Source organism: Oncorhynchus mykiss, chromosome 18, assembly GCF_057628025.1.
Source record: "Oncorhynchus mykiss isolate SJ-2025 chromosome 18, ASM5762802v1, whole genome shotgun sequence".
Lineage (NCBI taxonomy): Eukaryota > Metazoa > Chordata > Actinopteri > Salmoniformes > Salmonidae > Oncorhynchus > Oncorhynchus mykiss.
In genome coordinates, this window is record NC_143039.1 from 35584628 (window position 1) to 35597057 (window position 12430).

A 12430-nucleotide genomic window follows, 5' to 3' on the forward strand; every position below is an offset into this window, starting at 1 on the left:
CTGCCTTTTGTGCCTAGGGACATGTGGTGGGTGGCAGAGCAGAGGGCCTTCTACATGTGCTTCACTACTACCTTGCACACAGAGGCCTTTCCATTATTTTTGTATATTTGAAAGGGGTAGGGGGATTTTTTTTTTTTTTTTAAACAGGTGGTACCTTTTTACCACTAAAAACTACTTTCACTGTGAAATGAAAGGGAAGAGGGTGAGATAAATATGGGAGCAGACAAGGTAGAGAACTTTTTTTTTAAACAAAAGTAGTGAATGGGAAAACCATGCAGTGGCTGTAAGATGTGGTTTTTGTTGTGCTCTGCAGTTCTCTCAGACATGCAGTCTCTCTCTTGTTTTCTTCCCACTCTTCTCCCTCCCTGGCCTCGGGGAAAAAGTGGAACACTGAACTCACTTACATCTGCCCTTCAAAAAAGAGAAACTAAAATGACACCAGGTTTGCATCCCAAATGGCATCCTATTGCCCATATATTGCACTACTTTTGATCAAAGCACTATGGGCCCTGATCAAAAGTAGTGCACTACATGGGGAATAGGGTGCCATTTGGGACGCTCACCAGCTCCTCCTGACAGATGGTCCCCCACAATCAATGGAAAACTTAAACCATGACTGTGCTGTTTACGTACACAAAGCCTGGGTCGTGTTCAGTAGGCACCAAATGGAAGGGGAATGAAGTAAAACGGGAATGGAATACCTGAATTTGTCAAATAATAAGTGCATTTACATTTTTTGTTGCACAACGTTTTGAACTAATGAACACAACCCAGGCTACATCAGCCCCAAAGAACACAGCTAACAAAGTCCTTTGGCTTTCAAAATAATGTGGCCACACAGCTGCCTGCCGATGTAAGTTGCAATGCGATCCTTCATAAACAAAACCACACAGCTACCCTAATAACATTTATTGTCAAGACTGACAATCAAGCCGCCATCTCAAGTCAACCAGCCCCTACCCCCTAGACCAGTGGTACCCTTAATTTGCAGATCACAGTGATTTTCCATTCATAACAATGATACAATTTCAAATCAATGTGTTTAATGCAGGCCTGAATCACTTCATTGAATATATCTATTGTTCCCTGGACGGCAAATAGATGGAAGTATAGCGCAGCTGTTGAACAAATCCCCAAATAGAACATTTACCGAAATAGAACGCAACTGCACAGCTACCGACCTATATCAGTTTGCGGCCAGCTAATTTTACAGTCTGGTAGACATGGATCGATTTATTGTAAAAAAAGAAACGTAAATCTATTGACAAGGAAAATGAGGGGGAAGAGCTGGAGAACAACGTGGCAGCTGTGAACGAACAACCATCAGAGAACCAGGAGAAAACAAAAATGTATCTGCAAATGGCAGCAGGAAAATGCAGCTAGCTAACGTAGCGCCGGTGGCTAAGACAGGGATACGGTCGATTCAAGAAGAACACAGAAAGTTCCAAGAGAAATGGACAGACAAGTATTCTTGTACTGCATGATGGGACGAGCTCAATGTCTTATTTGCCAGAAGACAGTCAATTGTTTTAAACGAGCAAATTTCCAGTCACACCATGGCCACTTGGACAAAACATATCCGTCACAAAGCAACAAAATAGTGCAACTCAAAAGGACAGGTCAAAGAACAACAAATGGACAGATCTACTAGCACTGTTGCAGAGAAAACGTCAGACAACATATGAGATTGCTTGGATACTCGCAAGAAACAAGAAGGCCTTCAGACGTGGAGATTGTCAAATAATGTTTTTTGCCCTCAGACAAAACATTGCATCCCAGGATATAGACATATCTGATATAGGCAGAAAGCTTAAATTCTTGTTAATCTAACAGCACTGTCCAATTTACAGTAGCTATTACAGTGAAATAATACCATGCTATTGTTTGAGGAGAGTGCACAATTATGAACTTGAAACTGGATTAATAAACCATATTAGGCACATTTGGGGAGTCTTGGTAAACAATGTTGAACAGATATGCAGTGGTTCATTGGATCAGTCTAAAACTTCAAACATACGCTGCTGCCATCAGTGGCCGAAATCTAAATTGCGCTTGGGCTGGAATAATACATTATGGATTTTCTCTTGCATTTCAAAGATGGTACAAAAAAAAAAGTTTTTTTTCTTTGTATTATCTTGTAGTAGGTCTAATGTGTTAAATTCACCTACATTACTTTCACATTTCCACAAACTTCAAAGTGTTTCCTTTTAATTGGTATCAAGAACATGCATATCCTTGCTTCAGGTCCTGAGCTACAGGCAGTTAGATTTCAGTATGTTATTTCAGGCGAAAAGTGGGAAAAAAGGGGGGTCACATCCTTAAGATTAAGGGACTGAAACTCTCAGAGACTCGACCATAACAATAGGCAGAGAAGACATCAGCAAGCAACTGATTACTGACAACCATGGAGCAGTGTTTTAGTACTGCACTTGATAAAAGCACTGATTTAAGTGAAATTGCCAAATTGTGTGTTTGGGTCTGCTTCCCTCAAAATGAGTCATTCAGAGAGTTACTTTTATGTTTACTGCCCCTTCAGGTACAAACACGAGAGGATATTCAATTTTTTTCTAATAATATTGACTGGTCAAATCTGGTATCTATGTGCACTTCCGGCGCCCCAAACATGCGAGGGAAAGAGAAAGGACTCAATGAACATTGTGAAACAAAAACAGAGAAACAGACTGACCAATGCACACCTGGATTGCCTCACAAGGATAGCAACAGACTATACATTTAAAATTAATTCAGCCAGGGAGCAGAAGGGACATCTTCACTCATCCAACTACTGAGGTAACCCTTAATATGTGTCAAATACATGTGATGTAGCCTAATTAATGTATGTATATATTTGTAAAGTGCTGGAAAACAAAACAATTGCATGTGCTCCATTGCTCTGAAATTGCTCTCAAAAGATATTGAAAGAAAAATTACAACAATCTGTGCCCCCTTACAAAAAATAGTAACTGCCCTAGATAGACACTTGTGGAGATCTGTGAGGACTGGATAGGAGCACGCAATAACAACAAAAATTCAATCTAGCCTATTGAAAGGCAAGGTGGAACTACTAGAAGTTCTTTCAGAACTCCAAAGGTGAACGGGAGGTAGGGGTCAGCTTAAGATTGCATACGTCTTTGTTGTGATATGCACAACACTTCACTTATGCGCTTCCTTCCATTATTTTCCCTGTTCTTTTGGCATGACAGTGAAATCTCTGTCAAAAGTGAAACCACAACTCCTGCTGCTTGCTGTCCTTGTAAATGTAAACAGCGTTCACAAGAAAAATATGAAACCACCTAGTGATAGTTGGTTGTTATCATCTGGCCCGTAACTTAGGTGTATTCACCTAGAACCAAAGCAAACAGTCCCAAATGGGGAGGGACCTACCTGTATGTGTCCAATATAAGTGATAGGACTTCACTGCCTATAGAAAGGTTACTGTGGAAAGGTTACTGTGGCAGTTTCGGTGTTTCCGTGCCTCATGGAGGTAAGGTAGGCTACATTACATGCTTGCCTAAAAAAATACCATATGGTCATAAAATGTTGGACAGATAGAAAGGCGTCATAAGTTCTCGTCAGCTTCACCCAGTAGGCCTCGTTTCACTATCAATCTTACAGCGTGCCAGCAGTGCTTGTGCCCCCTCACAAGAGGAGCTCATCAAAAAGAAACCTCTGCTTTCCACACCCTACTAGAGTAACAAATGCCCACCCAACACATGTTTGTTTTGATATTTTAGCAGTTATTGGGAACCTGGGTACATTTGGCATCCAGAGAGAGGCCTTGCACTCTGCTCCTCTTTGCAAAATAAGCTATGAACTCTACATTCAATGAAGGGTCATTAACTTTACAGTGTGAATGTCTGTCTGAAGCTATGAGCAGAGAAACCCAGTCATACTCTCAATTCTGTGTTTGTGTTGGGGTCTATTGCCAGAGTCTACTTAGCCAAGAAACACTCGTATACATACAGTACCAGTCAATGACACACCTACTCATTCCAAGGTTTTCCTTTATTTTTACTATATTCTACATTGTGAAGACATCACAACTATGAAATAACACATATGGAATTATGTAGTCACCAAAAATGTGCTAAACAAATAAAAATCAAAAGCCCTGCGTGCTAGCTAACAAAAATAAATGAAATATCACATTTACAGACCCTAAACTCAGTACTTCGTTGAAGCACCTTTGGCAGCGATTACCACCTTGAGTCTTCTGAGGTATATGACGCTACAAGCTTGGCACACCTGTATTGGGGAGTTTCTCCCATTCTCAGATCCTCTCAAGCTCTGTCAGGTTGGATGGGGAGCGTCGCTGCACAGCTATTTTCAGGTCTCTCCAGAGATGTTAGATCGGGTTCAAGTCAGATTGAAGAACATTCAAGGACATTCAGAGACTTATGCCGAAGCCACCCCTGCATTGTCTGTGTTGTCTGTTGGCTGTGTGCTTAGGGTCTTTGTCCTGTTGGAAGGTGAACCTTCACCCCAGTCTGAGGTCCTGAGTGCTGACACCACCATGCTTCACCGTAGGGACGGTGCCAGGTTTCCTCCAGACTTGACGCTTGGCATTCAAGCCTTCGGAAAGTATTCAGACCTCTTGACTTAACTACTTTTTGCTACGTTACAGCCTAATGCTAAAATGGATTAAATAGGTTTTTACTAGGTGGCTAACGTTAGATAGCTGGCTAACGTTAACCCCTAGAGCTAAGTTAAATGGTTAGGGTTAGCTAAAAGGTTTAGGGTTAGCTAACATGCGAAGTAGCTAAACATGTAAGTAGTTGCTAATTGTCCATGATGAGATTTGTGCACCACCTTTGGGTGGCTAGACGTTCGCGTTATATGTCCAGGACTGGGAGACAATATATCCACAGGGAAAGTATAATTACATCAACTTTTCAAAGTGCTGTTAGTGCTTTCAGATTTCTATCACCTGAAGCATGTGCAGAACCATGTAAACACGTGCACAAACTCAGCAAGTGTGCATGTATTTGTATCTACTGATCATGCTTCAGGTGATATAAATCGGAATGCACTACCAATGCTTTGAAAAGTTCATGTAATTATACTTTCCTGTGGATGTATCATCTCACATTCCTACCACCGAAAGGACCAGCCACAAGAACCGGTAAATGTATGTTAATATATAATTGTATTAAACATTCTGGCTTGGAGAAATCGTGAGAGCAACTTCCCGGATTCAAACGCTCATTTCTGCCAGACATATAATTTAATGCAATTCAACCTCACGTATCCAGAGAACATACAAATTTGGTGTCCCAAATTTACGTTTACTATTATGTCTAGTCCGAGACCAGTCAGAACAGGGTGGGGACACTGGCAGCAATATAGCTGTTCAACGAGGCACTAGGCCTATCATAATATGTCGCTGAAAATGGCATGACATTGCGCAGTATAGGCTGTTCTCCGTTACACAAATCGACTTTGATGAGAGACGATGTCAGCAAATTTGCATTAAAACATTTTACCCATCCTAGACCATCAACGAACTGACTGACATTCATGAGTAATTCACACAGACAGTGCTACTTTGTATCCCCGGCCTGTTCATAAAAAACATTCACTAGTATGACGACCTAACAACAGTTGTCCAGTAATATTTTTCAATAGGTCATGGTCAGCCCGTGGTGTTCCCTAATCTGGCCAGCCACACACACCCTTTATCCAAGGAGTGTTCAATGGCCGCATAAGAGCACCGCAAAAGCATAACTCTTTCAAACATACCACTAGTTTTGACATCATAGACTTTATAAAAAGGTAAATGTTTAACTAAAAACATAGCCATATTTCAAATGTGAGGTCCTATACAACAAACTACCCTTCCTCCACAAACAATTCACACCCAGCAGGCTATCAATTCCCGTCTCTCGGCCCTTTTTTCATGGAGACTCTACAATAAGGATCACATAGGCTGGTACACCATAACTCGTGGTATTTTTTGTTTAGTAGATTGTTAGTTTTTAATCAATAAATAAATCCTAAACACATCTATAGGTGAGAAAAGCTGATTTCACAACCCACTTACAGTCAAATTGGGATTTTAACAGCGGCTCCTCTTCTGTATTCCCACCAATGATTGATGAAAACCAAACGCAGTAATCACGGTATTTGTTCCAAAAACTTAATGGTCCAAATAACACGCTTCTGTGAAACAGTTGAAACAATTGTAGTGCCCGTTGTCCTCATCTTTTTTTAACTAACCGCTCGTCGTGAAAATACATACATATTCCCATCCTCATTCTCTTTCCCAGGATTGTTGCGCGAGGCACGCCAAGCGTCTCCTGTTTCCTGTCCAGCCCAGAATTAGGCTCGACTAATCAACAGCGCTATCCTGGGAGTGAGCAAGTACCTCTCCAACCCAGTGTACTGGTGTGCAACTGCAGCACGCAAATAGGGGCGTTCCTGCATGTGGGCATTTCTGCATCTGCAGGAACATTCCTCTCGAGCATCCCATTGGTTCCTTCACGACCCCCCCCTCGATCATCCCATTGGTTTCTGCATGACTGCCCTCCCCACCCCCCTTGTATACCCATTGGTTCCTGTATGAAGGCCCCCCTCCAAGCAGGACATCTTAATGCTTGGGTATGTCGTGTGGCGCTTTCGAATGTGGGTCAAAATGGAAATATGTTTTTTTCGACCACGCCTCCTGGTTACCGGAGTCCTCTTTGCTAACTGGACATTGTCCTTCTCTCTTTGTTGTGAATAGAACTGCAGGAAGCCGTACAGCAGGCGGGAGCGACACCGTGTTCTAGCTAACACACGGTTTCGCACCCTCCTCCCGCCAGCTGTGTACCCAAGAAAACCAAGCTGACAGGCGGGATACTGTCTACCGGTCGCCCCTGCCACCCGCTAGCCACGCCGTGGCTTGTGCTAGCTAATATGCGGTGTCAAGTCAGCACACCTTGTTGCCTCCCGCATGCTGCGTACAGACTTAAGACAGGCAGACTTAAGTGGAATTCTACAAAATTAACTCTAATTGTAAAATTGTCTCCTGTTTTGGTTGCAGTTTGTATTTGGGGGTATGGAGTGAAGTTGCACCCTTCTCAACCAGGCTGCTGAAGAAGCCGATTCCATGTACCATGTTTTGCAAATTCATATGGACTGATTCATTATTATCAAACCTCATTCATTATCCTGTCAAATTCAAATTTATTTTTTTGCAAATTCTTTCTAATCTCGCAAATTCTAAAATTATTTACCATTTGTTGGTGTTTCTATTCTACCAACCCCAGACCCATGTACAGTTCACATTTTATTGGTCACATACACATTTGTAGCAGATGGTATTGCGGGTGTAGCGAAATGCTTGTAAAAAAAAAAAAAAAGTTATTTCCATCTGAATGTAATAACACAAAAAATGTCTGTGCCAGTAATGTAAGAAATAACACACAAAAAAACAAAATACTGCAAAGTTGCTTAGGAGCTAGAAGCAGAGCTGCGATATCTGTCGGCGCCATCTAACCCAGTTGCAGGATACTGCAAGTTCATTAACACCGTTGACCATTACCTAATTAGGCTAAATCTGAAAGTGGTAACCCAGTAAAGTGGCAATGGTGTACAAAGGACTTATGTGATAATACATATAATATATATAAGTGCTTGAAAAATCATTTGTCAAAAGTGTGTTTAAATGTGTCACACAAATATAATTATCAACAGCAGAGATACATCTAAACGAATTATGCCACCTAGTGGACAATATTGCCATTACATTTTTTATTCCTTCTCCCTGGCTCTGGGCCAGAGAGAAACATTTGTTGAGCTGAATACTTGAATCTGGGTGTGTCAGGCTGCATTTAGATAGTAAAAAAATCTGAATTGGACTGCCTAACTGGTCTTTTGACAAATCAGATTTGAAAAATCTAATTAAAAACACAATTGGTCAAAAGACCAATAAGTTGAAAAAATATCAGAATTGGGCTGCCTGTCTAAACACAGTCTGACAGTGATGTGCAAGCAAGCACCAGTTGGCTCTGGTTTTGATATAATCAGCATTTTCAATCTGTGATGTTTTGACCCATCACTGGCCTTTACCATTGCTCTCTCCTCTCTGACATGTCAGTCCCTCAGTGTTTCAGAGAAAGAGATGAGAAGATATTAGGCTTTGTTCAATAGCATCTTTCAGAAAACGGAACATTCTACTGGCTGTTCTGATCGGAACCATCCATGCTGTCAAAGAAGGCTATGAAAAGCAGAAGTTATGTGAGCTGTGTTCAAATACCCATAGTAACATACTGTATACTGCATACTTAATGAGTATATACACTACAAGTTAATTGTAGTATACTGTAAACAAACAGTATCCTTTCAGTTAAGTGTACTAGCACTTCACCTGTCTACCGGAAGTTGATGCTGTTGCTATGCAACTTCTTGCTAGCTAGTTAGCATAGCAAAAAAAAAATACTAGCACGACATCTTACGACTTCATTAACACTGTCCATTGAGAAGCTAAGCTAAGAATGACATGAATGATCAAGTCAAAACATTGGGTAGTTGGTTAGTATATAGTTAACATACTGGCAATTTCAATGTATTAGTAGCCAACTAACGTTAGGGGAAAGGGGGATACCTAGTCAGTTGTACAACTGGACGGTAGCTAGCTAACATACCGGTACATACAACAACTGCTGTAATGATGTGCTATGCGGTTCATGAGGCTAGTGAAGCTAATTGTCATACAACATGTAATGTAACTTATTTGAAAATACATTACTTTATTATATTGCTTAACATTTGTCATAATTTGTTAAAGCAATTCATTTGTATCTGCTCTTGACAGACTTCGGCTGCATATTTTCTGCCATTTTCTTCAAATCTGAAAATGATGTGAAGCCACGCCCACTTCTGAAGAATTGCATTATGGACCCCAAAAGCTCAGAAATATTGTCCACTGATTGTATACTTCGCATTTTTGCAAATGTAGTACGACGTCTGGGAACTTTTGGCATATTAACGATATCCATACTATGACCAATAAGCATACTACATACTCAATTTACATCACTAATAGTGCTGTTAGTATGAGTATTCGAACACAGCTATGGTCTAGACCAGGCTTATTCAACTCTTACCCTACAAGGTCCAGAGCCTGCTGGTTATCTGTTTGCCCTGATAATTATTTACACCCACCTGGTGTCCCTGGTCTAGATCAGTCCCTGATTAGAGGGGAGTAATGAAAACTTGCTTCAAGGTCCAGTTGAGTTTAAGGGGTCTAGAGCAGGCCTTTCCAAGTCTGTTTCTTGAAAGCTACAACGCTGAAGGCTTTTGTCCAGATTCAGCTTAATAACCGGCTAATTATTTGAATCAGGTGTGCTAGACTAGGTTTGGAGTGAAAACCTACAGAACTGTCGCTCACCAGGAACTGGTCTAGAGAGTAGCTCTCTGACCCTGGTCAAGGGAGAAGACCATGATTAGTTGAATACTTGAATCAGGTGTGTTAGTGATGGGAAAAAATGACTCCTCTATATTCTAAATCTATGCCTGCAGCACTTCAGCCTTGATATGATTGACAGCATATAGAAAAGCACAATCATAGAACATATAAATTGGTAAATAGAAAAGCACAAGTATAACATTTCCCTCACATTCCATACTCTTATCACTTGTGTGATAATAATCATACCATTTTAATGTAAGCATTTAGATTTTAGCTTCTATATCATAATATTCTTAAAAATCCTTTAACCTGTCTCCTCCCCTTCATCGACACTGATTGAAGTGGATTTAACAACTGACATTACAGTTTTTTTCGATTGCTAAACGACAGTGGGCACAACTGGAGTCACATGTGCAAAACTCTAACCACAGTCTGCATTACCAACAGTCACCTGAGCTAAACAGTTCACATCACCTGCAAAACTCATTCCAAGCAACACAACTCTTAACACATGGCTCAAAACACGCTCAGTGCAGCCAAACACTATGCACAACCCTCACTGAGATAACACACACTGTCACTCAGAACACACTGAGAGTAAAAACACTAGCATCAAACACCAATACAGAAAATACAAACTTTTCATCTTTACAGTTTGAACAATTTCAGACTTCATACAAAGTAATATTTTCTTCAAAGAAAAGAGTGACATTCTTTCACATGATTTATTAACATTTTTAGAACATAACAATTCTTTAAGGTAAATGAAAATTAGCAGTTTGCTTCAATAGTCTGTAGTAATTTACGGAATTACAGTAATGAGAAAAAAAAGGTAGAAACTAAAAGTACATACTGTAATTAGAACAAATAATTGAGGGGCTAATACTGCCTCTCTCTAGCATCAGGCCACAGGTTTTCTTCAACATCACATCTAATGTTTTCTCTTGCCATGCACCTGGGGAAGAACCTTCTGGTGTGCCTTATCCATCCCTGGCAGTCCTCTGGACTCGTGTCCTCACATCCGGCACGCATGGCTTCCAAAAGAGACATTTGGTCATGTGGGTGGTGACCAAACACTTTCCACCTCCAGGCAGAGAAAAACTCCTCTATTGGGTTGAGGAAAGGTGAATATGCAGGTAGGTACAAAACCATAAATCTGTGATGTGCTGCAAACCAATCTGTGACAGCTGCAGAGTGGTGAAAAGCAACGTTATCGCAAACTATGACAAAAACTTGTGGGTTTCTTACTGGCTCCCCCTGATCTGCTGGCACTAGCTGAGCATAGAGCTGTTCTAGGAAAGCTATAAGCCTTTCTGTGTTGTATGGGCCAATGAGTGGTGTGTTGAGAAGCAAACCATCATTGGCCATTGCAGCACACATGGTGATATTTCCCCCCCTTTGGGCTGGAACCTCCACAGTGGCCCTATAACATTCCTTCCTCTGCGCCGTGTTTTGGCAAAGTTAAATCCAGCTTCATCGATAAATACAAAATGAATGTGGTCTTTCCAGTGCTTCCACCTCCATTACTCTCTGAAAAACAGTAAGTGCACAGTTTTACTGTAGAAATGCTAGTGTTTTTTTTACTGTAAATATTTTGTATAGCTGTGTACGTAACCTCAGACGTCTTACCTGGACATATTGGTATCTTTGCTCTTTTACCCGTTCACTGTTTCTCTCGAACGGTACAGTGTATAACTGTTTCATTGTAACTTGGTGTTTCTTTAGGACTCGAGCAATAGTTGTTGTGCTGACAGAATTAACATTTTCAAATATATCATTATCAGCCAGCACTCTATCTTGAATAGAGTTTTATTGCATTGCATTGTTGACAACAACCATGTCAACAATAGCATTTTCCTGCGCATCTGAAAATATTTTTCCTCTTCCCCCTGTTGGGGGCAGCCTTTGGGTCCTGTTGTAAAAATATATTTTACAGTCAAACTTACTGTAATATATATATGTGTAAATATTCTATAATTGCAATACAAAATAGATTCCTGTAATGTTTTCATTTACTGTAAGGATGTAACTCTCACCTGTTTGCATGATGGAAAATTCGCATTACAGATGCCACTGTGGATCTTTGCAGATTGGGTTGCACCCTCAACCCTGCCTCTCTCAATGAGAGACCATGGTTCACAACATGGTCTATAAGTGTAGCCCTTATTTAATCTGAAATAACAGCTCTTTGTCTTCTTTGTCTTCCTCCACACATCCGCCCTCTCCCTGCCACCTTTCTCCCTCCACGAACCCATCTTCCTTGTTCCATTTCCAAAATGAGTCTTTCTGAGCTCTATATATATATATATATATATATACTGTATATGTGTGTGTGTTCACTAACAAGTCTAAAACAAGACACCTGCTTAGCCTTTCAGCTGAAATTGCAATCAGCAGTGTTTGAAAGGCACAAGGCTGAAATCTATTCCGTTTTGAATGTGTGGTTCACAGTTTTGACAGCAGTGTGTTCGCATTTGAACAAAGTGCTGTAAATCCACAGTGTTGTGCAGGTTGTGGTTAAAGTCATGGGATAAGTGTGTAGAGTTTTGAAAACTGTGTTCAAGCAATGAAAAACGAACTAGAGTTTGGTCCACATGAACTGCTGCTGTGCAGACTGTAGTTAGAGTTTTGCACATGTGACTCCAGTTGTGTCCACTGTCGTTTAGCAATCAAAAAAAACTGTAATAAGGGACCATAGCTTTCACCTTGTCAGTCTATGTCATGGGAAAGAGCAGGTGTTTGTGATCTTTTGTATACTCAGTATATGACAGGCACTAATTTGCAATATAGCCTATGTCGGTGGCTTCGCTTTTATAACATACAAGGCTTAAGCAGACAGACAAGAAGAAGCACAGTGTGACCGCAGAGAAGATGCTGAGACAGATAGACAGCACAAGAGGGAGGCAAATAAAATGACTAGAGCAGAGGCACAGTTATAGTGATGAGTTAGTTGTATCTCCAGTGGTGTTTTTACACATTGTATTTGTTTTAAACATGAGCTGGTTAAAATAGAGGAGGAGGGACATGTCCCGCCAGTCA

The 12430-nt window shown here is 40.7% G+C and overlaps 1 protein-coding gene across 7 annotated transcripts in view; it reads right to left on the reverse strand.

Annotated features, from left to right (window-relative positions):
* raph1b (Ras association (RalGDS/AF-6) and pleckstrin homology domains 1b) overlaps positions 1 to 6394 on the reverse strand; it is a 77711-nt gene extending 71317 nt beyond the window's left edge. For 4 of the 7 annotated variants that reach the window (XM_036952462.2, XM_036952461.2, XM_036952460.2 and 1 more), the window contains exon 1: positions 6041 to 6394. The gene's annotated coding sequence lies outside the window, so the exon portion shown is untranslated. The remainder of the gene's footprint in view (positions 1 to 6040) is intronic. The other 3 variants (XM_090208287.1, XM_090208288.1, XM_036952459.2) reach the window with 3 other exon arrangements.
* Positions 6395 to 12430: the final 6036 nt, after the last annotated feature.